Here is a 23,462-nt window from a genome sequence, read left to right as displayed (position 1 = left end):
AATCGGAGGAGGAGAAGGAGGCGAGAGCCGGGACCCTCCGCTGCCTCCCTCGCCCTCTGCCTCCCTCCCGGACCGGCGCCCTCCTCCTCCTCCTCCTCCTCCGCCGCCTTTTCCTTTTAGCAGCATTCCTATCTTTATTGCAATTATTTCCCCTCCTTTTCCCTTTCCTTCCTCCAGTGGAAGTCAAAAAGCCTCGGGGGCTCCCCAACCTGAGGTCGCCCCCTGGCAGTTTGGGGGGGGGCGTTGGTTGTGGGTTTTTTTGGGGGGCTGGGTGCATCATCTTCATCCTCCTCCTTCTGTTCTTCTTCTTCTTGTGTTTTTTGGAGAAGAGGGGACTGTTGCATTCCTTTGGGCCAAGGAGAGGAAGGCGGGGGGAAACAAATAAACGAACAAGCCAGAGACCCCCCAGCAGACGCCAGGATTGGATTGCGCCCCAAAAGGAGAAGACGGGATTTGGAGCTTATCTCGGGTCGAATCCGACTTAGGGAACACCGTCTGGATGCGTTTCCCTCGGCGGCCGCCTCGCCCGGGCAAAGGTAGGAAGGGGGAGAAGAGCTCTGGGGCAGCCCTTCCCCAAAAGAAAGAAAGAAAGGGGAAAACCCTGTCTTTCCCTCCCTCCCTCCCTGTCCTTTCCTTTCCTTTCCTCCCGAAAGGGACTCGCTTTGCTGCAGTCGAGGATGGGTTTTAAGCTTATTATTGTTATTATTGGCTTCGCCACTGTTTCGTTTCATGTAATTTGAAGGGTGTGTGGGGGGGGGGGAGAAGGAGAATTACGTCTTTGTGGTCCCCCTCTCTCTTTTTCTCCCAGCATTTCCACAGAGAGAGAGAGAGAGAGAGAGAGAGAGAGAGAGACCCCATCTCCATCTCTCTCTCAGTCAGTCTCTTCTGATGGCGAGGGAGGGGAGCCCTGTGCTGCAGTCGCCTTTTTGGAGAGGCTTCTTCTTCCTCTGTGAGGCTGGCCTTGGTTTGTATTTTATAGCTATAGATATATATTGAGGGAGGGGTGGCGGTGGGGGTGGTTTCCAGCAGGAGAGAAGCTCTGTGTGTGAGGTGTTTACCAAGTCCCTCAGCCTCAGAAGTGGGGGAGAGAGAACAAGGGAGAGGAATTGGCTGGGGTGTGTGTATGAGTGTGTGTGTGTGAGAGAGAGAAGGGGGGGCCTTGCCATCTGCAGTGTGTGCTGCTGGGGAGCCTGGCTCCACTTTCCCTGCAAAGCACGAGAAGCTCTGGGAGGAAGGACCAGGAGGGACGGCTCTTGAGGTGGGCATTGCAAGGGGTTCTTCTTGTGGTGCTTGTTGTTGTTGTTGTTGTTGTTGTTGTGGGGAGAAGGGTGGCCAAAAAAAAAAAAAGGCAGGCTGAACTTGGAGGTATCCCTCTCCCCCCTTTCCCCCTCACCCTTGGAAAGAAATTGGTCTGATTTTTTTTGGGGGGGAGCAATGGTTGGAAGGGGGCTGAAGGAGAGGAAAGGGCGCATTGTGAATCTCTTCCCTTCCCTCCCCCCATCCCCACCAGCACTTGGGGGAGGCTGGTGATTGTGCTGGTGGTTTTGTTCAACATCCCTCTATCCATCTATCTTTCTCATCTATCACTCTCTCTCCCTCATTCTTCTTATCTATCTAATGCACGTGATGGGTTCCCAGTCTGGCCCCCGGGGTGCCTTCTCCTAGCTTGTTTGCTGGTCTTTTGCTTTGAGGGAGAAAATGCCAACCAAGTATTGGGGGGGGGGGGGGGAGCCAAGCATGAGGCAGGATTGCTGGGGACAGGAGGGGGGAGAGGAATTTTGCAGGATCCTCTGGGTCGGATCTGTTGGTTTTGTTGTTGTTGTTTTGCTTTGTTTTCCAGAGCCCTGTCATTTCCTGGAGCTTTGTAGGGTGGGATTGGTGTGTGTGTGTGTGTGTGTGTGCTAAGATCCCCCCTCACCTCTTTCTTGCCCTAAATAAGGGGTTGGTGGCAGTGGCCAACTCGGTTGGAAAGTTCAGAAACCCACGTCGGATCCTCTTGCCCCCCTCCCTTCCCAGTCTGTAGCATCCCACATCCAAGGGCTCCCAGTGTGTAGCATCCCAGGAGCATCTGTGACATCTCTCTCTCTCTCCCCCTTCCCCTCCTCTGCACTGCAGCTGACTCCCTTTCCCTGCTGCCACCCCCCCCTTCTTCGCCTGCTTCTCCTTTTCCTCTGCAGGGCTCTGGGAAGGATGGACTCTCCCCTCCTGCAGCCACCCAGGAAGGGGGTCCCCAGCTCTGACAGCCAACTTGGGGGAGCCATCTGGCTTCAGTGGCTGTCCTTCTTTTTGCCCCCTCTTTCCCAGGGGAGATCTCTCTGACAGCGAATCTTACACACACACAAGGTGGGCAATAGTGTGTGGGTCTGGGAAGGGCAAGGGCATGATCCACCCCCCTCCCTCCTCCTTCAAGCCACTGCAGACACTTGGAAGTTTCTGGTGCAGACAGGTCTCCTCCACAGGCTGCTCCTCTCTCTGGCACACCGAGAGGCTTCCCACGCTGCAGCTCCCCCTCCCCTTCACACAGGCATCTATACACACCTACACACACATTCACCCTGCCTTGCAGCTGATCAGGTTAAAATCTAGCTTTGATGGTTAGGCTCATATTGGTGGAGGGGGGCATGTCTTCCCTCCCTTGCCTCCACTTTGCCAGGGTCTCCATGCTTTCCTCTAGCTAAGTTGCTTCTTGGCTGGTCGCTGCTGGCCACCCCACCCTGGATTTCCCAGTCATTTTGCCAAGTGATGAGGGCTGTGCTTCTGCAGCTGTAACCCAAGGGTAAACTCAACTGGGAAGCTCTAGTCCTCCCTCCCCACCATACAAGCAACAGTTCAGTGGCCCTCTTAGATTTTTGCCTATGCCTTGACTTCAGCTGCCTACAATAGAGCCAATCCCTGAGGTTATGACTATCCACCTGGAGCTGTTAGTATCCTCTCAGGAGTACACTTAGTTGCAAGGGACTAGATTTGCTTTCCCTTCCCTTCCTCTCTTTCCTTGCCACCAGCTGGTGTTCTGGTTACTAGAAAACTACAGGTTGTGGTTTACTGCTTTCCATTATGCCAGGAAGATCTTGTGTGCGCAGTGGCAGAAGGATTCATGGTTGGGTTGTGCGACTGGTTCATCATGCTCCTCACTGTTCAGGAGGATGACAACGGTATGTTATTCCAAGGAAAATCAAGCCAATGTCATTGTCTTCTGTAGCATTTTCATGCTGAAGACCACCAGATAACAAAAAGACAACTTTTATCTGGCCCAATGCTGTAGTAATTTTCAGTCTAGATAAGGAAGGAAGGAAGGAAGGAAGGAAGGGGGGGGGGGGAATAACTTTTTTAAACAGTAGGAACAAGCAGGTGTTGTTCTTGCGAGAAGATTCCACAAGGTGGTAGTGTGGACACTTCTTAATGATGTGTATTTTATTTATTTTGGGGGGAGATTTGGTCAATTGCTTGAATAGTTTTATTTCCATGTACTTCACTCAGTATCTTAAAAGACCCATTGTATGTCTGTTTTGCAAATGACAAAAGCAGGATTGTTTTACAAATCATGGGGTATTCATCCAGGCCTGCTCTCTTCTCTGCTGGCTGTTCCTCCTCCAGAAAGAGAAAGGCTTCTGAGATTGCAAAGTTTATATATGGGAACTTCAATAAATGAAGGATTTGGTTTGTTTGAGACTAGATATAGGCATGATGTCAAAGGATCTGCAACAGAATGAAAAATGGAGCATCACTTCATGGTTATATTAGATAAATCAAGTGTTCCGGTTTAAACTGTAGCAGGTCTGGCAATTCAATAACCAGAGGCAAAAAGCCTCCTGATGTTGCTACTGAATCCATTACACTGGCTGTTTTAAATCTAGTGCTGAATTCTTACTTTATTATAAGGGTTTATGAGTGTGAAAGAGTGGCCAGTTGTTGAAAATCTTCTTGCTTTTTTGTAAATACTGTATATGATTTTATTTTATTCCTTGAATTCAGCAAGGAGAAAGCTGTAAGCCAGGTTACTGGGGAAAGATGTTCCTGAAAACAGGATAAATCTTTTGATCCTGTATATTTAAGGTGGGGCACGCATGTGGCATCACAGAGATGACAAGGTTTGAAAGAAAAGGGCAAAAGGGCAACATTATTGAGAGAAAGACCATATGGAAACCATTCAGATTGCTTTTTCATTACCATTTTGCTGCAGATTTGAAACTGAGGTTAAGGGAAGGCCAGAAGTATATTTTTGGAAGATGCAAAAAGAAGTATTGAAAAATATTATTTGCTTGTTGCTAAAAGAGAGAAAATAGTTGATTACATCACTGAGTTGTAAATTCACCGGATCTAAACCTCTTTCTTGCATCCCTTTCTTTTTTTCTATTTGACTTTCCTACTGCAGATAAGGATTTACTATGGCATAGAAACAGTTACTCTGATCTCTTATTCTATATACAGTACTGTAGTGTATTATATTGCTTGGAAGTATGTAAAATTCTCTCTCTCTCTCTCTCCCTGTGTGCGTGTGTGCGCTATTATATATCTGTCAATGATGGTAGAAACATAAGAATTAAAGCAACATAGTAACTTACGACTGTTAAAATTTCATTATGATCTCTTTCAATAAGATTGTCTTTTTTTTCTTTGTAGCTGTGAAGAATACATGTAAATACATGTTTTGAAAACATATTTGTATTAGGTTTCTTTTCTCTGTTGCCTCTGTCTAGTAGATTCTCAATGTTTCTGTAATATTTCAAGGCCATAGTTGGATGAAGGAAGTTTTTAGTACACTATACTGTAAATATTTACCTTTAAATTCTTGTGTTGGGTATGCCAGAATATTACATTTCTATGGTAAATCATAAATATAACTGGTAAATATAACTTGGCTGTTGGTGTTACTAAACAACCATGATAAAATAGTGCAGGAAAAAATGGACTGTCAAATGTGATAAGAAAAAAGGAAAGTAATTCCTTTAACAGTAGATACTTTTTAATTCTATTGTTATTTTAACTGAATTAGCTGCTTGTTCAGTTTGACTGTATCAAGATTTGTTTTTTTTAAACATGGCTAGCTTTGCTTCACAAGCACTATGTTGAGTTGAGGGTTTTGAACATTCAGTTTGGTTCCAGAAGAGAGGAGTTAAAAGGGTTTGTCTAAAAATGGCTGTCTTAATATGCACACGCCAGGATGAAGTTCATCAGCAGTCGCTGAGAAAAAGCTGAATCTGAAGGAAGAGCTGCTTGAATCCTGCCACTAAATAGAAATTGTCTTCTAAACAGTGACAGTCCCTGGAATGGAGGAAGGCAAGTGTGTACTGCTGTTTTTGATGGATTCCCAACACAGATGCTACTTGGCCTTTCAAAGTGAAGGTCTGTTCTTTGATGAGTCAAATCACCCACTGGGTGGAACACATCCACTTGCGTAGGGCAGTATCTCTATGCAAACCCAACAGAAGGTTCTGTCATTCTGCCATTTTGTGGCTTGCTGTGAAGAAGGAGGGAGCTGATCCATCCATATGACTAAGGTCTGTTATTAATGTGTACACCTAAATGGCTAGAAAAGAAAGAAGAGGAAACATGATAAAAGCAGCTCATAAACACAGAACTGGCACTGAGCCGTTCTGAACAATATTGAAGCCTTCATGCCAACATGCAGCTATTTTCCCTTACCATGCAGCTCAGGTGCACTCAAGCTATGTTTGTAAAGCATTTATGTTATGAGCCATTTTGATCCCTACATCTGACAGGGTTATGTATTCAGCTCTCTTACCTTTTAATGGGCCTTACTCTGTTTGCTTTAGTAGTCCCCTGACCTGAATTGCAGCAGGGAAAAATGCTTGTTGTCTGATGGAAATGAGATTTCATTGGCAGTATTCCTGGAAATAATAAATAGCGAAAGGCCACTCTGTATATCTGGGTGTTGGAGGGGAATATGGGGGTGGGTTGCAGTAGAGGACAGCTGGGCAGAACTGTATTTGCAAGGGGATATTCGTCAGTAAATTCTTAAGCTCCCATTTATTCTTTAGAAATGTTATGAATAACAATTCTTGACATACACAGACATGCACGTGTGCTTTCCTTTCAGGTTTCTTAAAGATACTACATCTGATCTTCACATCTATTTGACTACTTGTTCCTTCTCCCCCAGTTACTTAATGTATTGCTTCTAACTTTCATGTTTGTTTGGACTAGCTTACAAGATAGGACATGACTTAGGCCATGGGATGAGTTTCCTGGCTCAGCAGGGATTTACATTTACACTTCCCTCTTCCTGTCCCAACACTTTATCCAGTGAAACACATGAAATTGTGGGTGAAATGTAATAGATTTTTTTTAAAAACAAACAAACAAACCACTACTTCCTTCTGGGATAATAAGCAAAAGTGAGAAAAGAATGCATACAGAAATTTCTGTCAGTCAACAAAGTAATTTTGAGTCCCTCCACACTGCAGAAATAATCCAGATTGAGATCACTTTATCTGCCCTGCATCAGTGCTAAGGAATCCTAGGAACTGTAGTTTATTGTGGCACCAGAGCTCTCTGTCAGAGAGAATGTCTCACAAAACTTGAGTTCCCAGAACTCCCTAGCATTAAGCCAGGGCAGTTAAAGCAGTCTCAGACTAGATCATTTCTGCAATGTGTTTTGGACCATAGTTTTTAATACTGAGACTTTGGATTTATAGAGTAACCAGACAACCGAGGCAAATTCTGGTGGCATAAGGGGAAAAAGAGATATCTTCATAATGTTATTATTTCCCTAGAGAATTTTACCCCCCAAATGCTATTTTTTAAAAAACAGATGGAGGCTTAAATTCTGATTCTCAGCCTTCAAGACCATATCACCTTGTCTCATTGACCAATGATGAAATGAAAATCATAAAACAGAATTTGTGCAGCCATTTTACTGTTTATAGTAACTGACTCTTAATTGTTAAATGTTAAGAATAAATCAAAACAAACATGCACAGACACACATTATAGTTAATACTGCTGAAATTTTGTGTATAAGGGAGAAATATGATTCTATTCTATGTATAACTACTAATCCAGACTGTTTCTGCTAAATGTACTTTCAGATAAGATAATCAAGAATTATTATTATTATTATTAAAAATGTGGATCAAACTTAGTGGCTAAACATATTGAATCATTTATATTTGCTCTTTTATATTTATATAATATGCCACGCGTGGCTTTTTAGTTAAAATCAATGTGAACTTCATTTTGTATGGGACACCCTCTTAGACCTAAGTGCCCCTTTATCTAATAGTGTCCATCTGACAACAAAATGGATTCATTTTTTCTGCATGCAAGCCTCCCACAACTTCCATATTGTCTCTGAAAGGCTAGGGCATATTTAGGGGGAAGCCATATTCTATGAGTGGATGTCAAGAGGCATGGTGTTGGATTTAGGCCAGGCTTATGCACTTGTGTACGTTTAACTAGATCAATAATTGTGTATCTCAATTTGCTGTAGATTATTGCTTAACTTTTCCAGTACATGGGCAGAAAACTGCCAAATGAGAGTAACAGTTCATGCATTTGATGGATAGTGTCCATGAAAGTTTATGCCGTTATAAATGTGCTGGTCTTTATAACTCCATGAAATGCTCTATAATATTTTCCATGCAGATTTTTACAGAAATTGGTTACCAGAAAGAAGTTACATGAGCTTAAGTTCCTCTTATGACTGTATAATATGTAACTCAATGTCCTTATAAAAGTTTAGTCTCACAAGTCTGTGCCTTCTTGGGAAATTTTATTTTACACCTATGTAATCCAGATACTGGGTTGCCTTACCATGGGGCTGTAGGCATGCATGCCTACATACAAATAGAGGTCCTATCTAACCAACTTTCTTGAATTTGGCAAGATGATTAGTAAATGCAGAGGTAGGTGCTCTCCAGCAAAGACTAGATGCTTTCCAAAAAGTTCTTCACCAAATTTAGCAGTCACAATGGACCCAAAAATAGTATGAGGGCACAAAGCAGATCAGGGAAGAAAAATCAAAGGGTTTCTTAATGGAAGGAAATAAGTGGTGGAGTTCCCAAAGGATCTGTATATGGAAAGTTCAGTGTAGCACTATGCAGTTTATTAATAAATAAATTGTATAAAAGGATGAGTATTGAGATACCAATGTTTGTGGATGACACCAATATTTACAGTGACAAAATGAAAAGGTATCCAGAAAAATCCAGTACCATCTGGAACTATTTTGAAAATAATACCAATTTGAGCAGACAGTCACATATTTGCTGATAGGATCTGAATTAGTTACAACTACCAAAACAAAAAGACTTTAAGATGTAGTACACTGAAAAGATCAAGTCCTCCTGCAGTAACATTGAGAAAGACAAACTGGGAAGGTAGGGTCCAATTGTGTCATTTGCAGCAGTTTCTGCTACACATGCCCTCAAAATTTGCTTTAGTGGACCGGCACATGTTTGATTTGATGTAATGCAGAGGACTTGCAGAGGGGAAAGAAGAATAGAGGAAAAAAGCTGTTGCACTGGCAGAGGTCTACTAAATTCATGTTGGCTTTAAGTAGGTTGCTCAGGTGAAAAACAGGAAGAAAAAAACAGATTTTTTTTTGTGCCTTTATGTTGTTTCTGACTTATTGTGACCCTAAGGTGTACCTGTCATGGGATTTTCTTGGCAAGATTTGTTCAGAGGAGGTTAGCCATTGGATCTTGTACCTTTAACAGTTTTGTAGAAGAAGGAATTTCAGCTGTTGTTGTTTTTCTCACAAGTTATATCTGCTAAAATTCCCTTTTCTGCATAATCAGTAAAGGTATATGAGCCCTATCCTGTTTTTCAGCTGGTAACATGATTGAAGCCAGTGTTTGGAATTATTAGGAGATGGATTAAAAATAAAATCCTTATGTTATAATTCAGTAAATATATAAATTCAACGTAGAGCCATGTTTGGCATAATGGGGGTCATTGAGGAATTTGAAAAAACAAATACAAAATGGTATTGCCATGGCAATACAGGCTTTGAAATTAAGATTTAAAAAGACCCCTCCCCCCTTTAAAAAACAAAAAACTTAATTTCTAAGCACCCCTTGTTAAGAGAAGTGTGAAGACACAGACACCAGATGAGCCACAGCAGTGTTTACGGATGAGAAGCAAAAATGAGGTCATCAAAGCTTGAGGAACAGTTCAGGTGACTTTATATTCAGACAAAAATTGCTAGATTGCCATAGAAGTATTGCTATCTAACAGGGTCAGCAAAAGCAAATGTTTCATGGGAGCAGCGTTCTGCCAAGTGGCAGTCTCAGTGTGTCAGGATTCCATTCTAGACCAAACCTGTGGCTGCAGAAGGATGGCAGAATCTGCAGTTGCCTGTCAAAGGGTAAGGTTTTTGCTGAAAGCTGCAGTGCCTTTGAAAATATGAAGCCAGACATGTAAAGATACAGTTATGCTAGAGATCACCCATGAAGTCCTTGCAGTCTCTGATTGGTTTACAAATCTGGGGTGTGTATCAGAGGCTGAGTTAATCTGAAAGCTGATTGGCTGGTTTCTGTCAGTGTTGAATTTTTTCATTCTTAATTCAGTATTGTTCAGTTGTCACAGCAGATTGTCATTGTATTAAAATTTAGCATGAAAATTAATATACAAATTCATTTGTGAGTATATGCATATACACATTTTGTTGAATATATGCATTTTGCCCCCTTTTTAAACTAGTGTGTGTGTGTATGTGTGTGTGTGCGCGCGCGCGCGCACATGTATATGTGTGTGAACTCTCTCTCACACACACATACACAATATGCAGTTTCCTGTAACATAGCCTATTGTTCTATGGATTTTTGGGGTGTGTGGAGTTGGAGAACTTCATCATAGCATTCATATAATTTTGCTTTGTTCTTGATATGGGAGGTACAAATTAAGTAGGTTCATGGGATAATTTCGTTTCCCATTTCTAATTTTTTTTTCTATTTGTCCTTATCATTGTGGGTAAAAACAACACTGGCGATATTAAGCATTTGAACTCTCTATAAAGCAGGGATGGGTGATTTGGAGCCACCCAGATATTATTGAAGTGCTGCTAGCCAATGTTGAAGGAGCATGGCAATTGACATCCAACTCTTTCCCATTCCTGCTATAAAGGATGTCTTTTCTCACAGCTGATCTGATTTATGCATTTTCCTTTTACTGTGCGCTTGTGTTAATGTGATTTAATGTGCTTGTGTTCCAGCTCTGCTGTTAATGGAGTCCTATTAAGATGGCTTCATTTCAGTAATGTCATAGCATTTTTGAGGTTCTTCTTCCCTATGCTATTTCGCGAACACCTTTCTACTTGATGGAGGTGCTGAAACTTTTAAGAGGGCCAAGCTTTGAAAATTAATGGAACTCTTATTAGAAACACATTATAGGAAATATCACAAAGAAGTGATTAAATGGCTAGGCTGAAAGAAGAGGAAAATGCACTCATTATTAAAATGACTTTTTTTTAAAAAAAAAGTACCAATTTATCAGTGGTTGGAGTGGGACTATTTTACTGGACTTTGGTAATAGCTTAAGAGGGTCTTATTGGAGTGTGACTGGCAGTAAATGGAAAACAGAGGATTTGTGATGAGTCTATTGAAAACCTGAAGAGTATAAAGCTATATATTATTGAAATTATGAGCCTGAGTGATATATAAATATGTAATTGTTCATTAGACATAATTTTATATCTTATCTAATGTAGGTTTTATACATTACCATAGCAGAGTGGTTGCCTGTGGATAATGCTTCCATGCTGACTCTTCACTAGTAAAATATCATTTAAAGAAAATGCTTAATGAAAGAGGATATACTTTGCAAAGAGTAGATCACAGGTTCAGACCTTGTCCCTTTCAACTAAAAAAACTCTGATAAATACTGGAACATACTCCATCTGATGCCATTCCTAATAACTACTAAAAGGACAGTATTGGGATAGAGAGTATCTGGTTATGCAGATATCTAGCAGTGTCACTAATTGATTTACATTTTTTGGTATCACATTGTTCCTAAACTACATTCTGATGGAGGAATGATTGACTACAGAGAAGGATGAGATATGTGTATGGAGTTAGTTGAATGACAGATGGGGAAAGGCAGTTGTGAAAGTCAACAGAGCGATTTTAGAGGGATTTGGAGAAAGGAGGAGGATGAGGTAAAAGTCTGGCAGTTGGAAGAGTTGTTAAGGAAGGGGTTTAGTATGGTACAATAATGGTATGGTGTGTGTATTGTATATCTATATTGATGACTATTTGCTCTGGTTGTTTAAATGTGACTTAGGGATGGAAAAATATTTGAAAATGTTTTTAAAAATGATTTAAAAACCCTGACAAAAAGAATCCTGATGAAAATATTCACAGTTCAGGACTTATTCTGCACAAGATCCACACATAATTGTTTTGCACAGAAAATAGCATTTTTGTTGCAGAGAGCAGCGTTTTCTGCATGGAAAATAAGATTTCAATGCAGAAATATTAATTCTGGTGAAGAAAATGTTGTTTTCTGTGCACACAAAAAATGAAATTGGAGGTTTGTTCACCATAAAATTGGTACATGGTTGATTTACATAGATACCAGTGTTTTCTGTGCAGGAGCTAATATTTCTGTCATTGTTTCTTACACAAACAAGTATAAGGAATGGAGAGAGTACTATGTCTCTTGGTAAATCAACAAGTGATGACAACAGGTTATTTTGGGAATGTATTAGAGAAAATCTGGAGTCAAGGAGCAGTCTAAGTGAGATACCAGTTACCTTATTTAAGAGCAGACTTTTATAGGGAGTTGTGGAATGTATCAATGAGGTCCAAAGCAAAATATTTTTCAACAACTGTTTTTTACACCAATTTGGGAAGCACAACCATGTTGGCCCTGACTTGGGGAGCACAACCATGCTGGGGAACTGCATCAACCGAATATATACATACACAATGTCTATGCGTATTCTCTTTCTTCACCATAGTCTCATCTGTGGGCAGAGAAGAATTAATGCTTTCCTTGACAGCAGAGATCTGGGGATAATAGGGTGAAGCCTCACCTATACTACAGAAGTTATCATTGATATTTCTCCCATTCCTCAGCAACTGTTGCTGGAATGAAGTAATACTTTAGGAAGACAGCTATCTCAGAAGTGGTATCATGGGGGTTTATGACAGGTTTTTGTTTCTCCCCCATCCCAACAAATATTCACTAAGATAATTTGTTTATGAATATTGCCACTTTAGCCTACTAGTGCAGAAAAGCAGGAATCTCAGAAGCCAGGAGATCTCTTTAAAGTGGGTAGGTTCCTTCTGTTTTTCGAAGCCACACAGAGAGCAGTTGAGAGGTTATAAACCTGTGATTAACTCTAAAACAGTTTTGCTAATTTTTCAATGTGTTATGAACTCTTTGAGATAATGAGGATTAAATGAAGATCATGATAATTGAATGGTCTTAGTTGTATTCAGGTGACAGTAATGAATTCCAGGGGAGTTTAGTGTTTATGTCTCATAGGCTATAATACTTTGAAGACAAGAAATTTCATTGCAGTGCAAACTTTTATCAACACTTAATCAGATGAATGAATTGTTTTCTTCAGGTAGCAGACAATTTAGATGCGGGGAATATGACCCCTGCAAGTATATTATTTATTTTAAACAAATCAACAACAACAGTATTCAGTTTTCTGTGTGGGCATGTAAACAATTTTAAAATGGCATCTGAAAAATGGAAAGAGACTTATTTAACAACGATCCTATTTAATAAGGTTATATGTGTTATGTGTGAAAAACCAATAAAAATTATTAAAAATAAATAAATAAGGCATGACTTCTTATGTTTAACTATCTCAAATAAATGATTTAAGTCATTTTCCCCCAACAGGATCACATGTCTTCCTCTGAATGTGAAATGTATTGTCATGAAAGATGGTTTCTAGGCCTGCATGAAATGCTATCGCCAGGGCCACATATGCTCACTTGGATAGGAGCTGCTTTTGAGCAAATGTGTCAATGTATTGGTAGGACAATTCACTAGATGTAATGTAATGTAGTCAGTGAAGTTTTCGGCATAATATTTGCTGCAGGTCTCTAGTAGATGAAAGGAAAAGATGAAGCTTGTGCTATCCCTTGGAGTGCTGAATCAGTAAAGCATGGTGTAAATTATACACAGCTGGACAGACAAGCTGCAACCCTTAGGTTGTAAATTAGATAATGCAGACTTCCCTGTGGTAGGTCTCATGCCCAAATTAGAAATGCAGGGTGATGTGTCGAGATTCACAGAACAGTTAGGAAATAAGAAGTGATTATGTAGTTCTGAAGTCAGCAACTGCTTAATGTATGGCACTTGTTTTGCTCTTGCATACCAGGCAGATAAATTTGTGCCAGTGAAGATAATAGAATTGTGGCAAGGACTCTAATGGATTGTATTGATGAAATGTCAGATGATAGCAGATATTACTGTAAACACCATTGTTGGCTTCAGTGGGTGTGTGTTAATGTCTTGATATGTACTTCCATTCACCATCAAGATGAGGAGGCAATGCAAAGATGAGTCTGAACTAATTTGGGGAAGGATGCCAACAAAGACTATGTTTATTTTTTCTCTATAACAATGTGGATATAATTTTTGTGGATCAAGACTACCATCTATAATTAACTATTAAGTATTTATTGCTAACTGTTGCATGATAGTTGAAATTGATAGGTGAAATTCGGTTACAGTGCACCATCCACAGGGAATTCTTTTTTTTGCCGGAGTGGTTTGATTGCATCCATGAGGCAAGGCAAAATTCAAACTCTATAGACAGCTACTGTGAAAACAATTATTTCAGTTTTAGCTCTGACTTAAATAGTTGTTTAATGTTATAGTTACTTTAAAAAAAGATTAGTTTTTACTTTTCTATTTTGCCAAAGTAAATACATAAATTATAGAAATGTAGATTAGGCTATATCAGTGTGCCTCTTTTTAGACCTCTTCTGGAAATCATGTGATTTAAAACTGTACAATTGCTTTAGACAAATTCCAAATTTTAAACAAAACTGGCTGATTCAGACCAATTTAGAAGCAGGTCAGGGCCACCTGATTCAGAAATGGCGAAGATCAGCCAGGTCTGAAGTGATTTGGTCCATTTTGGAATGTGTGTATGTGTCTGTCTGTATGGAGTGGAGACAGTATGTCTCCATCTATACCATATAGGGAAAACACTACAGTGGGATAATGGAGCTGGATTCTGCACAGTGCATCCCTAGCTCCCAATTTGAGCTAAGAATCTCACCAACGTTTTCCAGGAGAGGAGAGATGAGATCGCCAAACTGTATATGTTCGGTTGTTTCTGGTCTTTTGTTGGTTTGTTTGTTTTTCAGCTGATATAAGTGCCTGGCTGCCATCGATTGGCCACCATACTGCCTCTAGTACAATACAGTACTTCTGACCACTACTTCTTTAGTTGTGCTCTTCAGTGTGGATGTGTAGTGGGCCCTTTGTATCTGTTGGGGTTTGGTTCTAGGACCTCCCCCTCCCTCTGCACATACCAAAATCCACAGATGCTATGTTCCCATTATATACAATAACATAATAAAACGGTCTCCCTTATATAAAATGGCAAAGTCAAGGTTTGTTTTTTTGGAATTTTTATAAATCAAGCCATGGATGGTTGCATCTGTGGATGTGGAGGGCTATCTGTAATTGTATTCTAAACTTTGGGAATGAACCTAGGTGCTCTTATGTGGTATTTTTCAGGTTCTATGATTTGTACCTATCTAGAGAAAGTATCTTACTCTTCCCTTGTCTCTTTATCATTTTTATTGTGCCCCTTTGCAGTGTGTGTGTGTATGTTTGTGTAAGTGTAACAGAAACACATGGCTTTTACTGCTCAGGTGTCAGACAAACATCAGAGACACTGGAGTACAAAAAACATCAGTACCCAGAAGAATTAAGCACTCAACTGTATGCACATGCTTATTTTTATTACAAAAAAGCAATTGCACATGTGTCTAGCACATAAACCCCTGGAGCTACAGTACCTGTCTGCAATTGGGCTGTCTTTATTTGCTCTGAAAGGGATACCATACCTTCAGATTTCATATTTTAGTGTTTACAAAGAACATAAATCTTGAAAAGCTATAGCTTTCCCACAGCAGCTCAATAGGAGACACCAGAAATTCAGATTTCTGAATCTTCACTGAGATTTAGAATTCAAAACAGATTGGACTGGCCCTGAATCAGTCCAAATGTATTCAGGCCCAATTCATATTGTTAAACTGGGATATGAACCAAATTGGGAGAACCCTTGCACAGCCCTAATACATGTTTAAATGATGTTTCCTACATGTTCAGGCTTTTGGTCTTTATAAAGCAAAATTGCTCATATGGTACTTAACTAGCCAGTATCCTTGAACTTTTAATCTTATAGCACTCCTTATAGGGAAAATTTATTATAGGTTAATAACCTGTAATAAATTACCAGATTGTGTACTCCTTTAATGTTCCATAGCAAAGAGGTATAGATTTCTTCACCAGTGGGCTTTTTATGAGCAATTAGGAATGAATTTGTCATATATATATATGGGGAGGGAGAATATCCTGAAACTGGTACTCATACCTATATGCTAGGTAGGTACCATATTATCATATGAGGAAGATTATAATACTGAGAAAAGTGATGTTGTTTTGGGGATTTTTTTTTTTTACAAATTTTGCAAATGTCTACATAAATTCAATGGAAAGAAATTGTAATTACAAAAATGGAGGGGGGAAAATCACAGAGATGATTGTGGTTGGTGGCATGTTTTTGTCCCATTTACTAAACATTCTTGAACATGTGAGTGGAAAATTATGAAGCTGTTACACTATTATGTGATCACATTGTATACTAAATCACCATTTTCAGATTTGATCACACTGGTTCCTCCCTCCCACCCCAAAAATAAATGTGATACAGTGGGCAGAATGTTCAGTTTCAGTGCTAGTCATCCACCTGGAGTGTGCATTTGAGAGAACGATTGGTACAGTTTTTAATTAATAAATCTACATGCCTGTTCAGTCATCTTGTCTATTAGTTCCCTTAAGTGTACCATTTCCCTTCATTTGACCTCTCAGTGTATCTCATAAACTGTGGCAAGATAATGAGACAAAGGCATCTGTGAGCCCTTCAAACAAGATGAGGAAGAAGCAACCAGATCATAGACTCCTTGAGTGGGAAAGTCCTCACAAGTCATTGAGTCTCACCCCCTCTCATTGCAGGATCTTCAGCTAAAGAATCCCCAGCAGGTGGCTGCCCAGCTTTTTTGGGAAGATGTCCAGAGAAGGAGACCCCATTGTTTGTCAAGGCATTTGGTTCAATTGTCAAGCCATTCTTACTGTCCAGATGATTCTTCTAATGTTTTATCAAAATTTCCTTGTATTTTTGTTATCTATACCATCACAGGATGTCCCCAGGAGTTGAGAATGCTTTTGAATCATCTTAAAATAACCATTACCCTGGCAGAATTAGTATATCATGGCACACTATTTCCATTTACTAGTCTTGTTGATTAAGATAAATGTGGCACTCTTGTCTAGATAATTCAATATGTACTAAAGATCTATTTCTACAGGAACAGATTTTCTTTGTTCCATATGATCAATAACCATTATACTTTTTTCTTTTGGTTTTTAATATTAATTTAAATAATACAAAATATGAGATGGCAGCCAAAACGTGGAAGACAAAATGGACTACATAATCACATGATTCTGAAGACACATGGATATATTACAAGGGTCAAACATGTAATAACATTTTAAAGTCTGCAATAAGAAAGAAAAATGAGTTAAGGGAAAGAATGAAAAATAAAAAGGCATTTTTCCTTTTCTCACATGCAAATAAAAGACACCGTTTCTTATTGTGGTGTTTTATATTCTTATTTGAATTTCAGTCTGGATTTTATAGCTGTGAATTACATGGTCTCCTTTTCAGTTAACCCTAATGCCTTAGCAATTAGCCATTTTGTTTTGAAGTCCATATTTATGGCTACACTTATGTTATATAATCTCATGATATTTATGTATTCTACAATTTTCTCCATTGGGAATGGAGCATGCTCTTGGCTTCACAACAACACTATCAGTAGGCTTGCCATATCCCGCCTGGGGGTGGGACTTTCCCGGTTTGGGGCGGGGCCACCCAGTCCCGCCCCAGTTTGGCCCCTCCCCCGGGACCTCCCCCCCAGCAAGGCCCTGGAGGCAGCTCCACCCCTCCCCATGGCTGTGTGCCACCCTCCCCGCCTCCCTGCCTGGCTTAGCCTAGAGAGCAGGTCTTCAAGACATCTGCCACTCAGAGCTATTGCCAGCCCACTTGGTATATATACCCTGCAAGAGGCATTACTTTCCAGGTTACAGTGAGAAAAAAAAAAGGCCATCAATTGTTCCTGTTTCCCTGGGAGTCTAAATGCCTCATCTTTTAAATGTCTACCGCGTCAGTATTCTTGTAATTCTTTATCACAGGGTCATTTTTGAGGCCCTAAACACCTTTACTTGTAATATGCAAATTTCTCCCGAAGCTGACCAATGAGAAAGAAGCAATCAGCCCTCCCCTTGGGTTGGTTTTCAATGGCTTGGAAGGAAGAGATTTTGCCTTGCAAGTTGCTGGTAAATAATAGAAGGCTTTGGGGTTGCAAAAGGCTGCAGAAATAGTTTGACCCCCCCCCTTAAACATCCATGGCTCAGTGCTATGGGATTCTGGGAATTGTAGTTTCTTGTGGCACCAGAGCTCTTTTGACAAAAGGAGACTGAATGATCCACAGAGGAGGCGTTGCCTGGCTGGGGGCAGAGCCTCTTGCCAGCAGTGAGAAGGCTGCGATGATGAGGAAAAGCAGGGGCTCCTCTGGTGGTCCTGGCCACTTCCCTTGGCTCCCTCCCTCCTCCTCCTCCTCTCAGAGCTCATTCACACTCCCTGGCTTTTCTCTCTCCCCCCCCCCCCCCTGCACTTTGAGACCCCTTTAACTGCCAAAGCTCAATGCTCTGGAATTCTGGGGTCTGTGAGGCATTTGGCCTTCTCTGTCAGAGAGCTCTGGTGCCACAATCAACTACCATTCCCAGGATTCCATAGCACTGAGCCCTGGCAGTCCAAGCAGTGTGTTTTGGACACAGAGATCCTCCAAATGAATCCAGTCCCTAGCTTTTATATCTCTCACACACACTGCAGGAATAATAACCCACTTTGAGACTGCTTTAACTCAGTGCTAGGGAATCCTGGGAATGCAAGTGTTTGGGAGACATTGAGACTTCTCTGTCAGTCATGGCTCTGAGGCCACAATAGACTACAATTCCCAGGATTCCCCAGCACTGAGCAGTCTCAAACTGGACCATTTCCTCAGTGTGGATGCACCTGGGGAAGCATTCTAGGCACTGCAGTTTAACTACGTTTGGAGGGTTATGGGACTCCCTGTCAGAGATAGCTCTGGGGCCACAATGTACTACAGTTCCCAGCATTCCCCAGCACTAACCCAGGACAGTTAAGTCACTCTCAAACTGGATTATTCCCTCAGTGTGGATGCAGCTTTGGTGAGGAACTCTGGGCATTTCAGTCCAGCATTGTTTTATTTCTGCAGTGTGTTTTGGACCAGAGACAAGGTGACCAGGCATCCTCCTCCTTTTCCAGGATATGCCCTCTTCTGTCAAATTTCAAAATGTCTTCCATTTGGATCATGGCTAAGAAGCATGGATTTATAATTACATGGGTGTTTTTAGCTTTTATTTTTGGCCATGTCCTACATTTTTTTGCTTGGGTGCCCTACATTTTGGGGTGAGGGCATTGGTCACCTTGGTCCGAGAGCTTTCCAGGGGTTAACTGCCATTCTGCTGTGGTGCTGGAACAAACCACCATTCCCAGAATTCCATAGCATTCAGCCAAGACAGTTAATGTGGTCTCAAACCAGATTATTTCTCCAGTGTAGATGCAGCCCAAGCCTTTTGCCTCTCTTATGCCTGAGATTTCAAAGCCCAGCCCTGGCACCACAACAAACTACAAATCCCAGGATTCCATAGGATGGAGTGATGAGAGTGAAAGCAGTGTGGCAGCAGCCTAAGTGTGCTTAATGCAGTTCTTAACATGGTGCACCTCTTGCCTACAGAGTCTCACAAGACTTTTTTGTTTAACTACTTGTACCCATTAACTCCATTTCATGTCTCCTTTATTTAGTGGGGTGGAATACAGACAAAACAAGCCAAAATGAAGAAAAACCAAAGTCCCTTGACCAAAGGGTTTGGTTGTGGAATAAGCCTCTGAAATATGCAAGAGGCAATGTTAAAATAAAGCCATGATCAATGCCCAAATGTGCTGTTTGGAATGGGGAGAGGGGGGTGGCCAGAAAGGGAAGTACATTTCCGTGATCTGTCTACGAATAATGTCAAAATGTCCTCCATTTTGATCATGCCTAAGAAACATGCATTTATATTAACATTTCAAAAAAAAGCCTCAATTTTTTGCGTGTCCGCCATTTTATAAAATGTGTCCTACATTTGAAAATGTTGTCCTGCATTTGTCCTACATTTGTCCCGGTTTGGAGGTCCTCACTTATGGCAACCCTAGCTATCAGGAAACTTGGACTGAGGAATAACTATGTTAACAAGACATGTGGGTCACACAACTGAGCATAGTTTGGCACAGGGAAAACTAGCACATTTACCTGCTGCCCACAAGTGCAAAAGTTTAGTTTCCTCCATTGTAAATATTGAAGGTTACTATTGCTTCATGTGGTGAAAATAAATGGTTGCAGTTGGGAACAAGAGAGCTGCCTCTTTCCTGCATTCCCTCTAAAGCAGTGGACCCCCAGGAGATGGGAGAGTTGCTCAAGGAGAGTGTGAGGTGTGGATGACCTGATCCCTGCTCCTACTCCTCTTCCAAAACTTTTTTATGTGTAAAATTTACACATCAATTGAGTTAAATATTGCCTTTTCCAAATTGAAACGGTTCTAATTTGAATGATGTTATTTTTGTATAAGGTATTACAATATGAATATTCATGAATGTGAAAATGAAAATACACACATTAAATTAACAAAATGTTTTTATACATATATTATGTCAAGGGGGCACAATGCCCATATGTAAATCTAAAGGGGGATCCCACGGGTAAAAGGTTTGAGTACCACTGCTCTAGAGCACTCATTGAAATATTTGAAAGACCATATTGCTTACATGAGACAATTAGATTTCTAAAATCTTCAGAGGAGGCCTTTCTCTTTGTCCTACTTCCTTCTCAGGCTTGTTTGATGGGAATAAGAGAGAGGGCTTTCTCAGTGGCTGTTCCTAGACTTTGCAACTCCCTCTCTAAGAGGGCTTAGAAAGCTGCCTATTTACTCTCTTATTCTGTCAGACTTTTAGAAATTAACCATAATGGTCTAATATGGTGCACTGTGCTTTTTTGTTGATTTTTATATGGTTTTTAATTGAATTTTAATGGTTTTAACTTTACAGTCCTCAGATTATTAATGAAAATAAGAAGAAGAACACGTACTATCTCTATATGTAGGGCAGCTTATTCATACAGGCCTTTTCCCCATCCATACATTCTTTCCAACAGGATAATTAGTTTCAAGGGTTTAGAATAATCTGTTGTTCTGTTCTGAATCTTCTTTCAGCTTGACATAGGAATCCAATATATTTTAAGACTCCATGGAACAGTTTAACTTAAACAATACCCTATCTTTCTCCAAGCTGTGGTTTGCAAAGGTAAATGCTGAGATCAGGATTGGCTGCCAGACCTGAATTTGATAGCTTCCTTACATGTAGTATTTGAAGAGAAGGGTAAGAATGCTTTAATATCATGGGTAAATAATTCTTGTTGCTGATTGAATGTTGCCATTCAGGATCATGTAAGGTGGTAAGGGGCTCAAACAAGTCATTTCATTTTAGATCTGCAAAGTGCAGGAAGCTTCCCAAAATGGCAGGGAAGGACATAGTATAATTGCATCTCATGCCAACAGGTGGTGTGAGGAACATTTCTGGTAATTTTTAAAAAACAAAGTCAGGGGCACAAAAGGGATTGTGGCTAAACAGTCCCTGGTAGTTGTCCCTCTGGGTATACAGGGACTCTCTAGGGGTGTAAAAAAGAGTATTTTCTAGTTCTTCCTAGATATGCTTGACACTGGAACCTTCTGCAAAGTGTGTGTTCTTAAAAACACTGCAGAAATATACATAATACCAAACATATTTTTGAAAATATATGATAGCCCCAACAGATGAGCACTGAAGTCTTGGTAATAATTATTTATGAAACATTCTGTAGCTCATATTAAATTGTATATGACCACTATTTCCCCTCGAGTAGGAATAAAACACACAGAACACTGCTTAGGAAAGTCATGATGAATCATCAAGTATTAAATTAATCCCTTGCAGTGCTGTGCAGGATATGGATAAAATTAACATCTACTGTAAATGTTTTTATGTTCCCATTCCCCTAGCCTAAGAGCAGGAAAATCCCTCATAACTAGTAAATTTATGTAGCAAACAGAAGAATGTACTTGCAGTAATAGATATCGACTTGGATCCTTCCACTCTATGATAGGGTCACCTTGTGTCTTAATCATACAGAGGACAATTCTCTGGAGATTTTTCCAGCCCAAGCCTAGTATAAGATAAAGACCTACAAGAAAGAAGAGCAAGAACCTATAATTTGCCAATTAACTCTTATCACCTGTATAAATACTGGACAAGTATACCAGTCAGGTGGATCATCACAAATAATTATTTCTACATTGGTATGTATGTATACACAATAACATAACAGTATACAATTTTTGTGTGCATATGCATATAACGGAACAGTCACAGAGGTCATTACAATCTTCTCCATTATGCTGAGACAGATGGCATTTAAATTATAGTGTGTGTATATATGAATGTTTGCATGCATGTTGTTGTGCACCTTCAAGTTGTTTCTAACTTATGGCAACACTAAAGTAAAGCTATCATGGGGTTTTCTTAACAAGATTTGTTCAGAGGCAGTTTGCCTTTGCCTTTCTCTGAGTCTGAAAGAGTATGTCTTGCCCAAGCTCACCTAGTGCGTTTTAATGGCTGAGCAATGATTTTAATCCTGCTCTCTAGAGTTGTAGTCCAATGCTCAAACCACTAACCAAACCAATGCCACCCATTGATCCTGTCCAATCTTGCAAGCTAAGTCAGGCCACACTTGTTTGGTACTTGGAAGAGTGAATTCCAGATAATGCCATGTGCTGTGGGAGATACTCAGGGGAAGTCAATGACAAACCATCTCTGATTACTGGTTTTCTGTGAAAGCCCCATGAAATTTTCAAGGTGCCATAAGCTGACAGGTGACTTGAAGGAACATAATACTAGCCCTGTGACTAGGGTTGCCATCCCTGAGGACCTCCAAACCGGGTAGGGTTGCCATAACCCGCCCCCCCCCGTGACCAGCACGCTTTTGGGGGGCCCCTCCCGGTCACGGTCCGGTTTGGGCCCCCACCCGTGCCTGGTCCCCTGTTTGGGGGCCCGCTCCGGCCATTGCCACTGCCGCTAATGCGACTGCTGTGGCGCCAACCCACCTCCTCCTCCAGCTCCGCCTTCCTCGCCTCCAGGACGAGGGCTTGAATGCCGCCCAGGCCTCAGTAGGGGCCAGAGGCAGCGCGCGCGCCTGCCCCACTTCCCTCGGCGCGCGCACGCGGGGGGAAGGAAGTGGGGCAGGCGCGCGCGCTGCCGCTGGCCCCTACTGAGGCCTGGGCGGCATTCAAGAGCTCGCCCTGGAGGCGCGCCTGCAGGCTTCAGGGCAGGGATGAAGGGTCTCTCCTCCAAGGGACACCCTTCTCTCCCTGCCTTGGGGCTTGCCCCGCTGGCCAGGCAGGCTTCAGGGCAGGGAGGAAGGGTCTCTCCTCGAAGGGAGACCCTTCTCTCCCTGCCTTGGAGCTTCCCCCGCCGGCCAGGCAGGCTTCAGGGCAGGGAGAGAAGGGTCTCTCCTCGAAGGGACACCCTTCTCTCCCTGCCTTGGAGCTTCCCCTGCTGGCCAGGCAGGCTTCAGGGCAGAGAGAGAAGGGTCTCTCCTCCAAGGGAGACCCTTCTCTCCCTGCCTTGGAGCTTCCCCCGCCGGCCAGGCAGGCTCCAAGGCAGGGAGGAAGGGTCTCTCCTCGAAGGGAGACCCTTTTTTCCCTGCCTTGCAGCTTGCTCCTCATCTTTCTCCTCCTCATCTTCTGTCTCCTCTCGTCCTCCTCTTCTTCCTCCTCTGCTCCTCCTCCTCTTCCCCTTCTTCTTCTTCCTCCTCCTCTTCTTTTCCACCTCATCCTTCCCCTCTTCCTCCCCTTTTTCTTCCTCTCTACTTCCTCTTCTTCCTCCTCCTCCTTTCCCCCTCTTCCTCCTCCTCCTCTTCCTCCTTTTCTTCTTCTCCTCTTCCTCCTCCTCTGCTTCTTCCACTCTGCCTCCTCTTCTGGTTTTGACCAGAAAGGGAAGCACATTTCTGCCATCTGTCTAGGAATAATGCCAAATGTCCTCCATTTTTATCATGCCTAAGAATCATGCATTTATATGA

At 41.6% G+C, this 23,462-nt stretch overlaps 1 protein-coding gene across 6 annotated transcripts in view; it reads left to right on the top strand.

Annotated features, from left to right (window-relative positions):
- Positions 1 to 281: 281 nt before the first annotated feature.
- The window catches only part of LOC149319377 (neuroligin-4, X-linked), a 220,072-nt gene continuing 196,891 nt past the window's right edge, over positions 282 to 23,462 (top strand). For 2 of the 6 annotated variants that reach the window (XM_089511569.1, XM_089511563.1), the window contains exon 1: positions 282 to 536. The gene's annotated coding sequence lies outside the window, so the exon portion shown is untranslated. Of the gene's footprint in view, positions 537 to 887; positions 950 to 1,123; positions 1,259 to 3,048; positions 3,153 to 5,342; positions 5,499 to 23,462 lie in introns of those variants that run through there. The other 4 variants (XM_089511565.1, XM_089511564.1, XM_089511567.1 and 1 more) reach the window with 4 other exon arrangements.

Source organism: Sceloporus occidentalis, unplaced genomic scaffold (genome assembly GCF_023333645.1).
Source record: "Sceloporus occidentalis isolate IW3139 unplaced genomic scaffold, rSceOcc1.0.p SCAF_2, whole genome shotgun sequence".
Lineage (NCBI taxonomy): Eukaryota > Metazoa > Chordata > Lepidosauria > Squamata > Phrynosomatidae > Sceloporus > Sceloporus occidentalis.
This window is presented reverse-complemented; position numbering and strand designations above follow the sequence as displayed.